General features: G+C 37.4%; 1 long non-coding RNA gene across 2 annotated transcripts in view; it reads left to right on the top strand.

Moving 5' to 3' along the window:
* LOC105498546 (uncharacterized) overlaps positions 1–13820 on the top strand; it is a 42824-nt gene that overhangs the window by 887 nt on the left and 28117 nt on the right. The window lies entirely within an intron of this gene.

Below are 13820 nucleotides of genomic sequence, written 5' to 3'. Positions count from 1 at the left end.
CCGGATATCACTAGTTGAAAACCAGTTTTGTGTGCAAAACAGCCCCAACATTGCCCCTCCATATAGATTCTTCCATGTGTTGTTAATTTATGGTTCAAGGGGTGAGAAATCCTTGGACTGGGCGTGGTGCCTCAGGACTATAATCCCAGTACTTTTAGAGGCCGAGGTGGGCGGATCACGAGGTCACGAGATCGAGACCATCCTGGCTAACATAGTGAAACCCCCATCTCTAATGAAAATACAAAAAAATCAGCTGGGCGTGGTGGCGGCGCCATTCCGGAGGCTGAGGCAGGAGAATGGCGGGAACCCAGGAGGCGGAGCTTGCAGTGAGCCGAGATCGGGCCACTGTACTCCAGCCTGGGCGACAGAGCAAGGCTCCGTCTCAAAAAAAAAAAAAAAAAAAAAAAAAAGAAATCCTAAATCCTAGAATGTGATATATAGACCTGTTTGAAACAAAAAAATTGAGTGGACAGTATTTTTATTTTCGGAAGATCTTTTTCAGCTAACTTTATTTACTGAATCATAATGTATATAATAAAAAACAGGAATACAATGTAAGCACAATGTATACAATGTAACAATCAAAATATTGCTCAAGAGAAATTTACATGAATGTCTGAAACTAGGGAAAATTTATCTGTAACTTCCTTTCAGAAAAATCAACAAATGCTGCATTTCAATGTAAACACCTAACATACTGTGAAGTAGATTCCATTAGAAAAAAGTTGTTTTTTCTTCTTTTTCTGGGAATAAGAGTGGATAATTAGGAATTGCAATATTAATGAATATAGAATGTATTAAATTATGTCTTATGAGACAATTAGAAAGCATAAAAATGACAAAATAAGTGCCATGTATTTGAATATTTCTTCTGCCATAAATTGAACTGAATTTGACTCTTTCTGGGTATGCTAATCAAATGCTACTTCTGCTACACACCAGTTTAATCTAAAAGGCATATGGAACATTCCAACAGTGTCAGTACATATTTTGCCATTATTATTGTAAGCCTAGAACCGTATCTGACACACAACAGACAATTAAATTATAAAGGAATAAATTCACTAGTGAACAAATGAATGGGCAAAAGAAAAATATTCGATATGTCCACAATGTATATCAAAATCGTGAGACATAGCATTGTTTCTTAGATTCTTTTGGACATGTGTGAAAGACATTAATCTACTTCCTCCCTCTCTTTCTTTCACATACAAATATATGCAAACCCACAGGGCCCCTAACACATACTTTTACAACCCTCAATAAAAACAAATATTGCTTTGACAGCAGAACTTTAAGAACTATTACCACCATACTCAAATGCTTTTTTGCTTTTTCATTTTTCTTTTTTCTGGCTTTTTTTTTTTTTTTTTTTTAGACAGAGTCTTACTCTGTCACCAGGCTGGACTGCAGTGGTGCGACCTCAGCTCACTGCAACCTCTGCCTCCTGAGTTTAAGCGATTCTCCTGCCTCAGCCTCCAAGTAACTGGGATTACAAGCACTCGCCACCATGCCTGGCTGATTTTTGCATTTTTAGTAAAGACGGGGTTGCACTATGCTGGCCAGGTTGGTCTCAAACTCCTAACCTCAGGTGATCCACCCGCTTCGGCCTCCTTAAGTGCTAGGATTACAGGCATGAGCCACCATGCTCGGCCTTAAATGCCTTCTCCCCCCCCCATAAGACTCAAACATTTCTTGGAAGTTTGGGGGCAGGAGTGCAGGTAGACTGGAAGAACTGATGACACTCTAGTTTCTAAATCTCTAAACTTTTCTAGAATTCATCACTCTTAGCACTCATTTGATACCTCAAATATATACCTCTTTATGCTGATATACATTGTTTTATTTCTATAGCCATATTTACCCTTCTAGCAAAACTCAGTTGCAAGGGTTGAAATATCATCTTTTACTTAGTAGATGCACATTTTGATTCCTTAGAAGACTTGAGGATGCAACAAAAGAAAATTTCCATTAAATTAAAAGCAATAAATAGCTAGCTCAAATCTGATTTCTAGAATTATAACATTCTCATCACATCTCCTACAGCTACGTATGGATCTTCTGGCGACAGATAGGTGCTACTTAAAATACAACTACTATCCAGTCTTGTGTTGAAAAGGTGTTTGGAACTATTTAGTACATGGCAACTATATTTCCCACTTCAGGTCCATCCAGTATGTATGCCCATACATCCAGCAGGTGGGTCTGGTTCCAAACCTGAGCCACAAATTCATGGGGGATAGAGGAGGAGAGGAGGCTGTTATTACTTGCGTGAGGTGGAAGGAGGTCAAGCATGTGTCTGGACATTCTACAATGTTCCAGAAAGCCCCTGCAACAAGGCAACTAAATTATCAATAGTGCCCAGATTAAGCACCCTGTGTTTGTTATTGTTATTGTTGTTTGTAGATTCAGGGGATATATAGGCATGTTTGTTACATGGGTATTGTATTAGGGTTCTCTAGAGGGACAGAAATAAGTACATATATAATTATATATTTAATTATATATAAGTAATAATTATATAAAATAATTATATAAAAATATATAATTATATATAATAAATATAATTATATAGATATATATAAGTAGGTACTGTATATATATATATACACACACACACAGAGTAGGTAATGTGTGTATATATATTATATAAAGGGGAGTTTATTAAGTATTAACTCACATGATCACAAGGTCCCAGTAGGCTGTCTGCAAGCTGAGGAGCAAGGAGAACCAGTCCCAGGCCCAAAACTGAAGGACTTGGAGTCTGATGTTCGAGGGCAGGAAGCATCCAGCAAGGGAGAAAGATGTAGGCTGGGCCGCTAGGCCAGTCTTGTCTTTTCACATTTTTCTTCCTGCTTTATATTCTAGCCTCACTGGCAGCTGGTTAGATGGTGCCCACCCAGTTTGAGGGTGGGGCTGCCTCTTCCAGTCCACTGACTTAGATGTTAATCTCTTTTGGCAACACCCTCACAGACACACCCAGGATCAATACTTTTCATCCTTCCATCCAATCAAGTTGACAGTATTAACCATCACACGTATGTAGTGTAATGGTGGGGACTGAGCATTTAGTGTATTCATCACCCCAATATTGAGTACAGTATCCAATGGGTAATTTTTCAACTCTCACCTCCCTCCCACTCTCCTGCCTTGTGGAGCCCCGAGTATTTATTATTTCCATCTTTACATTCATGTGTGCCATTGTTTAGCTCCCACTTCTAAGTGAGAATATGTGATATTTGGTTTTCTGTTTCTGAGTTATTTCACTTAGAATAACAGCCTCCAGCTCCAACCATGTTGCTGCAAAGGACATGGTTTCATTTTTTTAATGGCTTCATATAAAGAATCTTGTTTTAATGGGATGAATGTAATGCCAACTACAGTGGCCCCCATCTGCTAGGACCAGGACTCAGACCCTTCCTTATGGTTACTTCTCTACCAGTGTCTGTCCATGAGAGCAAAGACAGTTCTTCACTGTCCTTTCTCCCAAGTATTTCCCACAGGACTGGCTATATAAATGTATAGGGCCTAGTGGAAAATAAAAATGCAGGGCTCTTTCTTCAAATATCATTAATAATTTCAAGACAATGTCAGCATAATATTAAAGTGAGTGCAGAGTCCCATGGGACTGCACAGGTCATACACAAGTTGGACATGAATTGCTCCTTGATGCCCTATCAGTAGTAGGAGGCTAACTTACAAGGAGTTCATTTTATAAAGACCCACTCAGAAGACTGAATGATGGATTTTTTTTGATTCCACAATAAGGAGTATTATTTAGAAAGACAACTTTAATTTAAAACATTCTGCTAATTGGGTCAACATTACCATTTATATTATTTCTTGATTGTTTAAAAAAAGTTCTAAAACATATTGAAAACTAAAAGCACTAATGTGAGCTTTCTCTTTATTTTAAAAAGAAGAAAACTCAGAAGAATAATGTAAAACATACCTAACATACACATGGACACTTGCTTCATTATCTCCTCTTATCCATCAAGGTGAAAACACCTCATACAGGCCTTTAACCATGTCCTTTGGCATCATTTGCACGAGTGCTCCATTGAGCTCCATTGACAGTGGGTAGAATACTGATAGTGAGAAATCATGATCTATTTCTTCCCTCCACGTCCCCCAGCCTATCAATATTAGCCAGTGGATTTTAATCTTTTTATTTCTTAGAACATCAAAGCTTATGGTGTTAGATTCTGGGTCTATTGACTTATTTTAGCTTCACTGTGTTTCCAAACAGGGCACTGTTCCTGGGCATGCTTGCTATCACTTCAAAATTCATAACTAAGCAAGTTAGTTAGTCATTCATTTCAAAATGTTAAGATGTACTTCTCAAATTTACTGTTTTTATTACTTTTTTTCTTCTCCCTCTTATATTATATCCATCCTACTCACGTAATCATAAACAGTGGACTCCTTACAAATAAACTTTTTTTTTTTTTTTTTACATTTGGCTGGCAGCAGTAGTTAAATCGTACCAATAAATCATAATGTGGTCACAGAGCAAAGAGACATATAATTGTTTTCTCAACATAGATCCATAGAGATTTGATAGAGGTACAATTCTGACTTAGAGATTATAGAGACATCTAGCACAATAACAGAGTTTTCAAGGAGAGACACATCTTCACATTCCACAAAACAATATTTATTTCGGAAAGGGCTTCTCAGTCTCAGCATGATTGACATCTTGGGCTGAATAATTATGAGAGGGCTTTGAATATTTTAGGATGTTGACCAGCATCCTAGGTTGCTACCCCCTAGATGACAGTCACACCTTCCCAGTTGTGAGAAACAAAAATATTTCTAGGCATTGCAAAATGTCCCCTGGAGGGAAAAAAATAATCATCTTCAGTTGAAAACCACGGCTTTGCAACAACTCTAAAACAAATATATCAGATTTTGAGGTTGAATTTTCATTTGTGTTTCCCAAAGCAGCTTGATGAATTTTTATGCAATGATCTAGAAATCTATCCGGCTAAAGCAAATTAGACAAATAAAGTAGATATTTTATTTTTTGATATAATAACTAGTTTTCCCAGTACTATGGATGTGCTTATTCTTTATATTAAATTTAAGAAGAGTTACTTTGAAAACGATGTGGCCTGGGGTTGTGCCTTAGCATGTTAACTCAAATATTACTTTCATTGTCATTGTCATATCACAGACTGTACTAGGTCAAAATGTTCTCTTTTACATGCCAAAGTGGGGTAAGAAAGGCAGCATTGTCTTTAGAGCTGAATATCTGTTTACTTCTCACACATATTCGTACAATCATGTCATCTCAGGCTGTATCTACTTAACAATACCATCATTTGAACAAAAGAAAAAATCAAACAGCTGCATAAAAATGAAGAATAACCATTTTTACTGACTTTTTTTTAACGCCTACTTGCTCAGATTCCTGAATATTTTATGTTTATCATCGACTTTACCTTCAAAGGGTGAAGCAATCACAGTATTATTCTTGAAGAGTAAGGGATAAATTAAGTGGTCATTTGGAAGGATTCGATTCTATTGCATGACCTAGAAATGTACTTAGATATATTTTCAGTAAAGGTTCAATTACATACATCTTTTATAAATACATTTTCTATTTTTGAGTCTCCTTATGATTAGCGTTTATTTAGCATATCCCTGTTTTCTGTCATTCAAGATAAATTCATTCTGAATCAAATTTCAGAAAACTCAAAAGCAAACATATTTGCACTGGGAAATGCAGGTTGGAGTAGGAAAGATGTCTATGAATTTCATGCTATTTCTACACGTTGTTTATTAGTGGAAACAGAGAAAATGAGTAATAAGAAATAGCTGTTTCAACCACACACAAGTAGGCTTAGATTATTCAACTAGTAAAAGTAGATTGTAAAAAAATTAAAGTTCATTTTTTTTTTTTTTTTTAATTTGAGACAGAGTCTGCTCTGTCGCCCAGGCTGGAGTGCAGTGGCGTGGTCTCCGCTCACTGCAAGCTCCGCCTCCCGGGTTCAAGCGATTCTCCCACCTCAGCCTCCCAAGTAGCTGGGACCACAGGCGCCCGCCACCACGCCCGGCTAATTTTTTGTATTTTTAGTAGAGACGGGGTTTCACCGTGTTAGCCAGGATGGTCTCGATCTCCTGACCTCGTGATCCACTTGCTTCGGCCTCCCAAAGTGCTGGGATTAAAAGTGTGAGCCACAGCACCCGATCTAAAGTCCATTTTTAAAGAATCAAGTATTTTGAACATGATTCTACTTATGTTTATAGGTTGATTGCTTTGTTTTGTTTTTCCCCCTCTAAAGTGAAAGTGAAGAGTGAGGTATGCTTAAAATATCAATGAAAATATTATTTCTTTATCTTGACACTTATTGCATAAATATTTATTTGCATAGTACCATAACTGCAATTTTTGGGGAAATAACAATGGTTTATAATAAACGGTATTAAGGCTTTGTTCTTAAATGATTTTTTTCCTTCAACATTTAAGTTCCAGGAACGTGTGCCAGACGTGCCGGTTTATTACGTAGGTAAACGTGTACCATGGGGGTTTGCTGCACAGATCAACCCATCACCTAGGTATTAAGCCCAGCATCTATTAGCTATTCTTCCTGATCCTCCCCCTCCCACTAACATCCCCAAGACCCCCTGACGGCCCCAGTGCTTTTCTGGGGAGGGTCTGATGTAAGATTTGGTTAAAGCATTGGTGTTCTAGTATCACTGACAGATGATCATGAGGCTCTCTATCCAAAAGGGGTCTTTCTTAACGTCTTATAAATCATATAGCATCTAGAATTGCCTCAGCTTTGAAATATGAAATGAAAAAGGATTAAAGTGTACAAATATCAAAAACCACTAGTATATATATTTCTGAGTCACTCTTAGTATTATAGTCTTACCACTTAAAAGGGAATTATTTCAGAAAAATATTGCAATCAAGACACAAAATATAATAGACAATCAATATGCAGAACGCCAGCAAAACATCATATAAACTATGCATTTCTCCTTGTTAAAGTCTTATGTGAGCCATGAATTATGCAAAACAACCAAGAGATTCTATTAAAAAGGTGATACATCTTCAGGATCCTGAGACATGAAAGACCATCTGAGCTTTCCTCTCAAGGTTATTATGGAGTTATCAGAATTCCTCAGAGTTTGAAAGTTTTAAACAGAAATAGGATAGTGAGGATATATTGCAAATTTTATGCTAGTAGAAGAGAAACGCTCCAGAAAAAAACATTTTTGATGAAGTAATCAAAATTATTTATTCAGTAGGCCACTCATTTGTTCAAAAACACTATTTATAAAGTACTTTTGAACAATTTATGAAGTGCCTGACTGCACCAATGATATCATTGGATAGAGCATGTACTTTGAAACCATTTTCATTAATATGCACAACATATTACCCAATAACAATTTGTATTTACTTGTCTGGCAGAAATCAGTGCATTTATTAGATGTCTCATTAATGCTCTTAAAGTATGAATTCCAAATTATTGGAATTAATCGCAATACAACTGCCACTCAAGCATGAGTTAGGAGACCCTGATGAATTATGATAAATCATGGAAGAGTACGTTCAGATGATCTGTTATGGATAAAACACTTAACACCTAAGACGGATCCCCTATCTATAAGCCACTCATCATCTTGGATCAGATAAAAGAGTTAGATAATCATCTAGTTGCTATCATTTTATAACCCTCAGCAGTTTATGAGTTTCCTTCCTAATTAACCAATTATTTTGGCAAAACTAAGACTGATGTGTGTACAGAAGTGAAAGCCTCAATAATCTGATAATCTGGTTAGCCAATGAAAGGAATAATAAAATGCCCTTGGGCACAATTTAAACAATATAATTTTTATCCCGCAGAACATCTAATTTAAATAGTCTTATTTTAAGCTGCTGTTAAATTCTCCCAAACACACACACACACACACACACACACACACACACAATTTAAATAAATGCATATCACATAGCACTTAACAAAGACAAAGATTAGAAACAAGGACTTTGGGAGGTCAAGGTGAATGCATCACTTGAGCCCAGGAGTTACAGACCACCCTGGGCAACAAAGCCAGACCCTATCTCTACAAAACAATTAGGTGGGTGTGGTTGTGTGCATCTGTAGTCCCAGCTACTTGAGAGGCTGGGGTGGGAGGATCACTTGACTCCATTAGGTCAAGGGTGCAGTGAGCCATGATGGAACCTTTGCACTCCAGCCTGGGCAACAGAATGAGACCCTGTCTTAAAAAAATAAAATAAAATAAATCAACTCATGATAATCAACTTATTGATTTAAAAAAAGAAAAAGAAAGAAACAAGACATAACATTTAAAATGTTAAGCATTTTAAACATTCGGTGATATTCGATTTAGTGGAATCAGTTTGGCAAAACATTCTAGAGAGTTTATATATTATATGCCACACACACACACACACACACACACACACACACACATTTTGATGCTGTACATTACCTTAGTATTCTGAGATGACCGAAATTCAATATTTTTACTGAAAATGTTAAAAGGGGTAGCAAAGGAAAGGTGTAACCCCATCAACTTGTAACAATCCTGGAGCTTATTAACTCTGAGAGTCAGCACAGATATTGGTTAAGGGGTGGACTTGGAGCCATAACTAGATGTGATTTCAGGTGTGTAGCTTGACCTTTCTGAGCCTCACAGTTTCTTCTCTTTAAAATAGGCATAATACGGTAGCATAGTATGTAAGGTTGTTATGATGTCTGCTTTCCCTGTGCTTTTAGCTGTTCTGCTTCATCTCACACAGGGGATCTACTCCTGTAGGCTCACTTTCCAGGATCCAGGTCAACTGTTGTGTTTGCCAAGGGCAGGCAAAGATCGGGGGCTGTGAGGCTAGAGGAAAGTAGCAGCCAGGGTATAGCTCTAGCTTCTCTCTGTTAAATTGCCAGGGCTGCCATAACAAAATACTTATTAATAACAGATTTATTTTCTCAGAAATCTGGAAGCTGAAAGTCTAAGATCAAAGTGTCAGCAAGGTGGTTTTTATTTTTATTTTTATTATTTTTTTCCTCCAAGGCCTCTGTTACTGTCTTGCAGATGGTGGCCTCTCAGCCTGTGTGTTGTCTGTGTGTTAATATCTCCTTCTTATAAAGACACCAATCCTACTGGATTACAGCCTGTCCATATAACTTCATTTTATCATATTTACCTCCTTAAAGACCCTATCTCCAAATACAGTTACATTCTGAAGTACCGGGTGTTAGGACTTCAATATATGAATTTTGAGGGACCACGATTCAGCCCTTAACACTCTCTCTTCCTTTGGTGGCTTCTCTAACAACAACTGTGCATCGTTCATCGCTGCATCTCCGCCTAGACAATGGCTGCAGCTCCCAGGGCCGCGACTCCAGCTACTTCTGGATAGTACCTCTGTTGTTCCATCTTCTGTTGGATGACTTGGGCCCTAGGCTCTCGCAATCTCTGCTCCTCTTGTTTTTATCTCTACTCAAAAACTAGTACAGATTTCTGCTGTTGCTTACTGGGGTACCTCATCTTCCCTCGTTGAGGTTCTTAGCTCTTCCACTTGTAATCAATTCCTTGGATTAAATTAGCTTCATTTGCAATACTGAGTTGGGTCTCTTTTCCCAAAAGAGAGTTAATAGACACAGATACTTGAAAGAATAAATGAATTAATGCTTGCACTTTAAGAAGAACATAGTGTAGTAAGCATCATGCGTGAGTTTAAATAAGCAAACATTTCTTTATTCTGTGAATGTTTTCTGAACAACATCTTTGCCTCAGAGGAAATTACAAACAGCTTCAAAGTTGTTCTATTCAATCCGTTATTACTCCCCTCTTTCAATAAATCATTGTTCCTGAAAAGTAACACTTTGGAGTAAAACTTAAGGATTTTGACAGATATGTAAATATTCATTTTACCTTTTTTAAGAACATAAAAAAGAATAAGAAGTTTTCTGTACCAGTTACGGCCTCCATTATGCCATTTCTAAAGGTATTTTTTTCTCTGCCTTACATTGATGAATGGGTTAACAAGAGAAAGTTTTAATTTTATTTTTTAAACATTGTTTCCTAATCCTGGCTATACCCTTTAGTAACTATGCTAGTCACCATTTTCTCATTTATAGTTTACAGAGGTCCATATCTGCCTGCGATTTGGTGCAAGGATTCAATGAGAGAGTGGCTTCTTCAATTTCACCATTTTCTTGTCTTTTTACCATTATCATGTTGCTCTAACTTGAAAAAGCTTGTCCATCCCTTGAGCAATGAGTAATGTCATTATGATATGCCTCTGAAATATGAATAAAATCTTACCCCCAAATACTTAAACATTTGGCAAAAGGGGGTTTATACTGAAATTTTATTACTTTCTGATGTGTTAACACTCCCTTTCAATACTTCACAGTTTCTACTGTATTAACTGGGTGCTGCCCCCTGGCCCCTAAAATGCTAAAAATGGAGGGACCTTCTCATTCTCTCTTACTTATTCCTTAATCCAGCTAATGGTTTGTCTTTCTCAATCTATTCCCTAATAAAAATCAACTGTTCTGGCCTGGCGCGCTGGCTCACGCCTGTAATCTCAGCACTTCGGGAGGCCGAGATGGGCAGATCACCTGAGGCTGGAAGTTCAAGACCGGCTTGACCAACATGGAGAAACCCTGTCTCTATTACCTGTCTCTACTAAAAATACAGAATTATTTTTTAATTTTGTATTAAAATTACATTAAAATTAATTAAAATTAAAATTGGTGGTGCATGCCTGTAATCCTAGCTATTCAGGATGCTGAGGCAGAAGAATTGCTTGAACCTGGGAGGCGGAGGTTGCGGTGAGCCGAGATTGCACTATTGCACTCCAGCCTGGGCAACAACAGTGAAACTCTGTCTCAAAAAAACAAAAAGAAAATCAACTGTTCCGATTTTCCTCCTCCTGATTATTTGTCTCTCAACCTATGATTATCCCAAACACAAACCCAGAAAAAGCAACACCAGCCCAACAAGACAAACCATGGATCTATAGACTTTAATACTTATGCTTCTATTGTGTAAATATATGAATTCTCTCTAATTATAACAAACAAATCAACAAAGCAGATAAAACACATACACACAAGCACACACACAGGCATATACATGCATACACACACACACACACGGATATACATGCATACACATACGCACTCATACACATACACATACACACACACGCACAGCCCTTGTACTTTCGCTTCTATAATCCTGGACCTTCAACTTGCCATTACCAAATATTTCTTTTGCTTTAGAGCAAAACATTTTGGGAAAATCATTTATTTTTAGTGTTTGGTTTCCCTTATTAACCATTCCATCCTCAATTCCAACCATGAATTCAGGTTTCTTCCTTTGTCATTTTATACTAACTACTCTTGCCAATGTTTGCAACAGCAGAGTGTTTACCTCTGTAAATATTTTCCAATGTTATCTTCCTTGACTTCTCTGTAACCTTTAGTGTTCTCTGTTCCTGCAGTGGTGTTTTCCTTTTATTCCCCACACATCTTTTCAGTCTCTTTGGAGGCTCCTTTTTTTCTGTACTGAAAAGCTGGTTTTCTGGAGGGTTTCTTCCCCTGATTTGCTCCTTCTGGATAGCTTCATATGCAAAACCTTACATACGCTCATGGCATTATTTTCTGCTTATGTTTAAGATTCACAAATACTTACGTCACATCAGTTATTCCCCTTGTCCACTAGTTGTTGCCATATTTAACTCTATGTAAAGTATCTTCTTATGAAAGACCTTCGGACAGGTAAATAATATATTAAGTACAGGGAGATCAAATCATCTTGTTCTCCCTAAACCCACCCCACTAGGTATGAATGTTTCCAATGTTGAAAAATTATTTTAATCTTGAAATGATCAACCTACAATACCCTATCCATCCAAATATTTACTGTTACAAAATTATAGCTCCCTAAATGTACAAAATCTCCTATCCCGGTTACCACTTGTATACCCTTCACTGATATTCTCATCATTCTTTTTCTTTTTCTTTTCTTTTTTTTTTGGATTCAGTGATTTGTAAATACTTACTTAATCTTCTTGGCCCTTGTCTTGCCTGCCTTCTTGCATGGAAAACTCTCCTCTCGCCCCAAATCATGCTTCCCACTGCTGTGGAGTGTTATTTCACGAATGCAAATATAATTAGTTATTCTCTACTTAAAATAATTCTAGTAGCTCCCTACTGACTACAGGATGAAATTTATATTCTTACTCTGACTACAAGGTTTGCTTCGCCTTGGCTTATTTGCACAGTTCCAACCTTAATTCACCACTTTATTTTCAAATTCTGCTCTCTAGCCATACAAATACAACTAGCTTGGAAATAAACAAATGTACCACAAGATGTTGGTTCGGCAATTTTATTCCTGCTTCTCTTTGTCTGGGGGTCCCTAACAGTTTTTCGCTACCCCAGTAACTCAAGATGGAGTTTTTGGTTATTTGTGTGTTTAAAAAAAATCATTTTATAAGTATCCAGTGATAGCAGACCTCTTTGATTACCCAATCTATATAAATTTTAAAGACTAAAAGAAGATAGAAGGGTACCATCTACTATAGTAGATTGGGCTACCAAACCCCTGTAGCAAACTTTTCTCTCTTCCTCTGTTACAAAGTCTGGGAAGCTAAATTTAATTCCGTAGGTGCGCCTGTGACTGGGGTTATGGGTGTTATTGAGGATCTAATAATCAGATGCAGTTTCACTTGGAGTCTATTTAAGAAAACAGAGAATGCCAATACTTTGTACTATATGACCCATTCATTTATGTATTAGTCTGTTCTCGCATTGCTATAAAGTAATACCTAAAACTGGGTAATTCATAAAGGAAAGACGTTTAATCGACTCATGGTTATGCAGACTGTACTGGAAATATGCCACCATCTCTTTTGAGGAGGCCTCAGGGAGCTTCCACTCGTTGCAGATGGCCACATGGTAGCAGGTGTCTTACACGGTAGGAGCAGGACAAAGAGACAGAGAAAGGAGGTGCCACACATTTTTAAACAACCAGATCTTACGAGAACTCACTATCGCCACAACACCACCGAGGGGGGTGGTGTTAAAACATGAGAAACCGTCCCCATGATCTGATCACCTCCCACCATGCCCCACCTCCAACACTGGAGATTACAACTGGATATGAGATTTGAGCAGGGACACAGATCCAAACTATATCAATTTGTTATTAATGATCTAACAAAGAGGGTGGGCTCTAGAACCAAATACTAAAGCAGTTGCTGTCCGATCCATAGGCAGAAGTGACAATGGCATATTTCTGGAGACAACAGCTGCATCAATGGCTTATTGATTCCCTAGCTTTCTGATTGAAGCACAGGGAGGCTCAGTCTTCCAAGTTTTGGAAAGTTCTAAGTAGGCTTTAGAAAATATTACTCTGTTTATAATTCTGTAAATACAGTATTCTGTTTTAAAGTCGATTAATAACTTGACAAGAATGATAGAAGGTAAACAATATACTCCTCCCTTTACATGGATGAAGAAACAGAGGAACAGAAAGCAAATCTTTCAAGGTGACCAGTAGTTAACCCAGGAAATGAACTTAAGAAGCATTCTCTCTCAAATTCTACCTGATCCCTCTCTAATTCTACCTAAATCTCTGCCATTTAGAATCTCTTCTATGTTATCAAATTTGCCATAGTCTTCACTTCTGCAGGTACTGCAACTTGATTCCTTTAGAACATTTTGGACCTATCTATTTCTAATGGTAGCTTTATATTAAACTAGCTCACATCAGCTCACATCAGAACATCATCTGTCAACATAAAGAGATGTCTAATTTTC

Source organism: Macaca nemestrina, chromosome 4 (genome assembly GCF_043159975.1).
Source record: "Macaca nemestrina isolate mMacNem1 chromosome 4, mMacNem.hap1, whole genome shotgun sequence".
NCBI lineage: Eukaryota > Metazoa > Chordata > Mammalia > Primates > Cercopithecidae > Macaca > Macaca nemestrina.
This window is presented reverse-complemented; position numbering and strand designations above follow the sequence as displayed.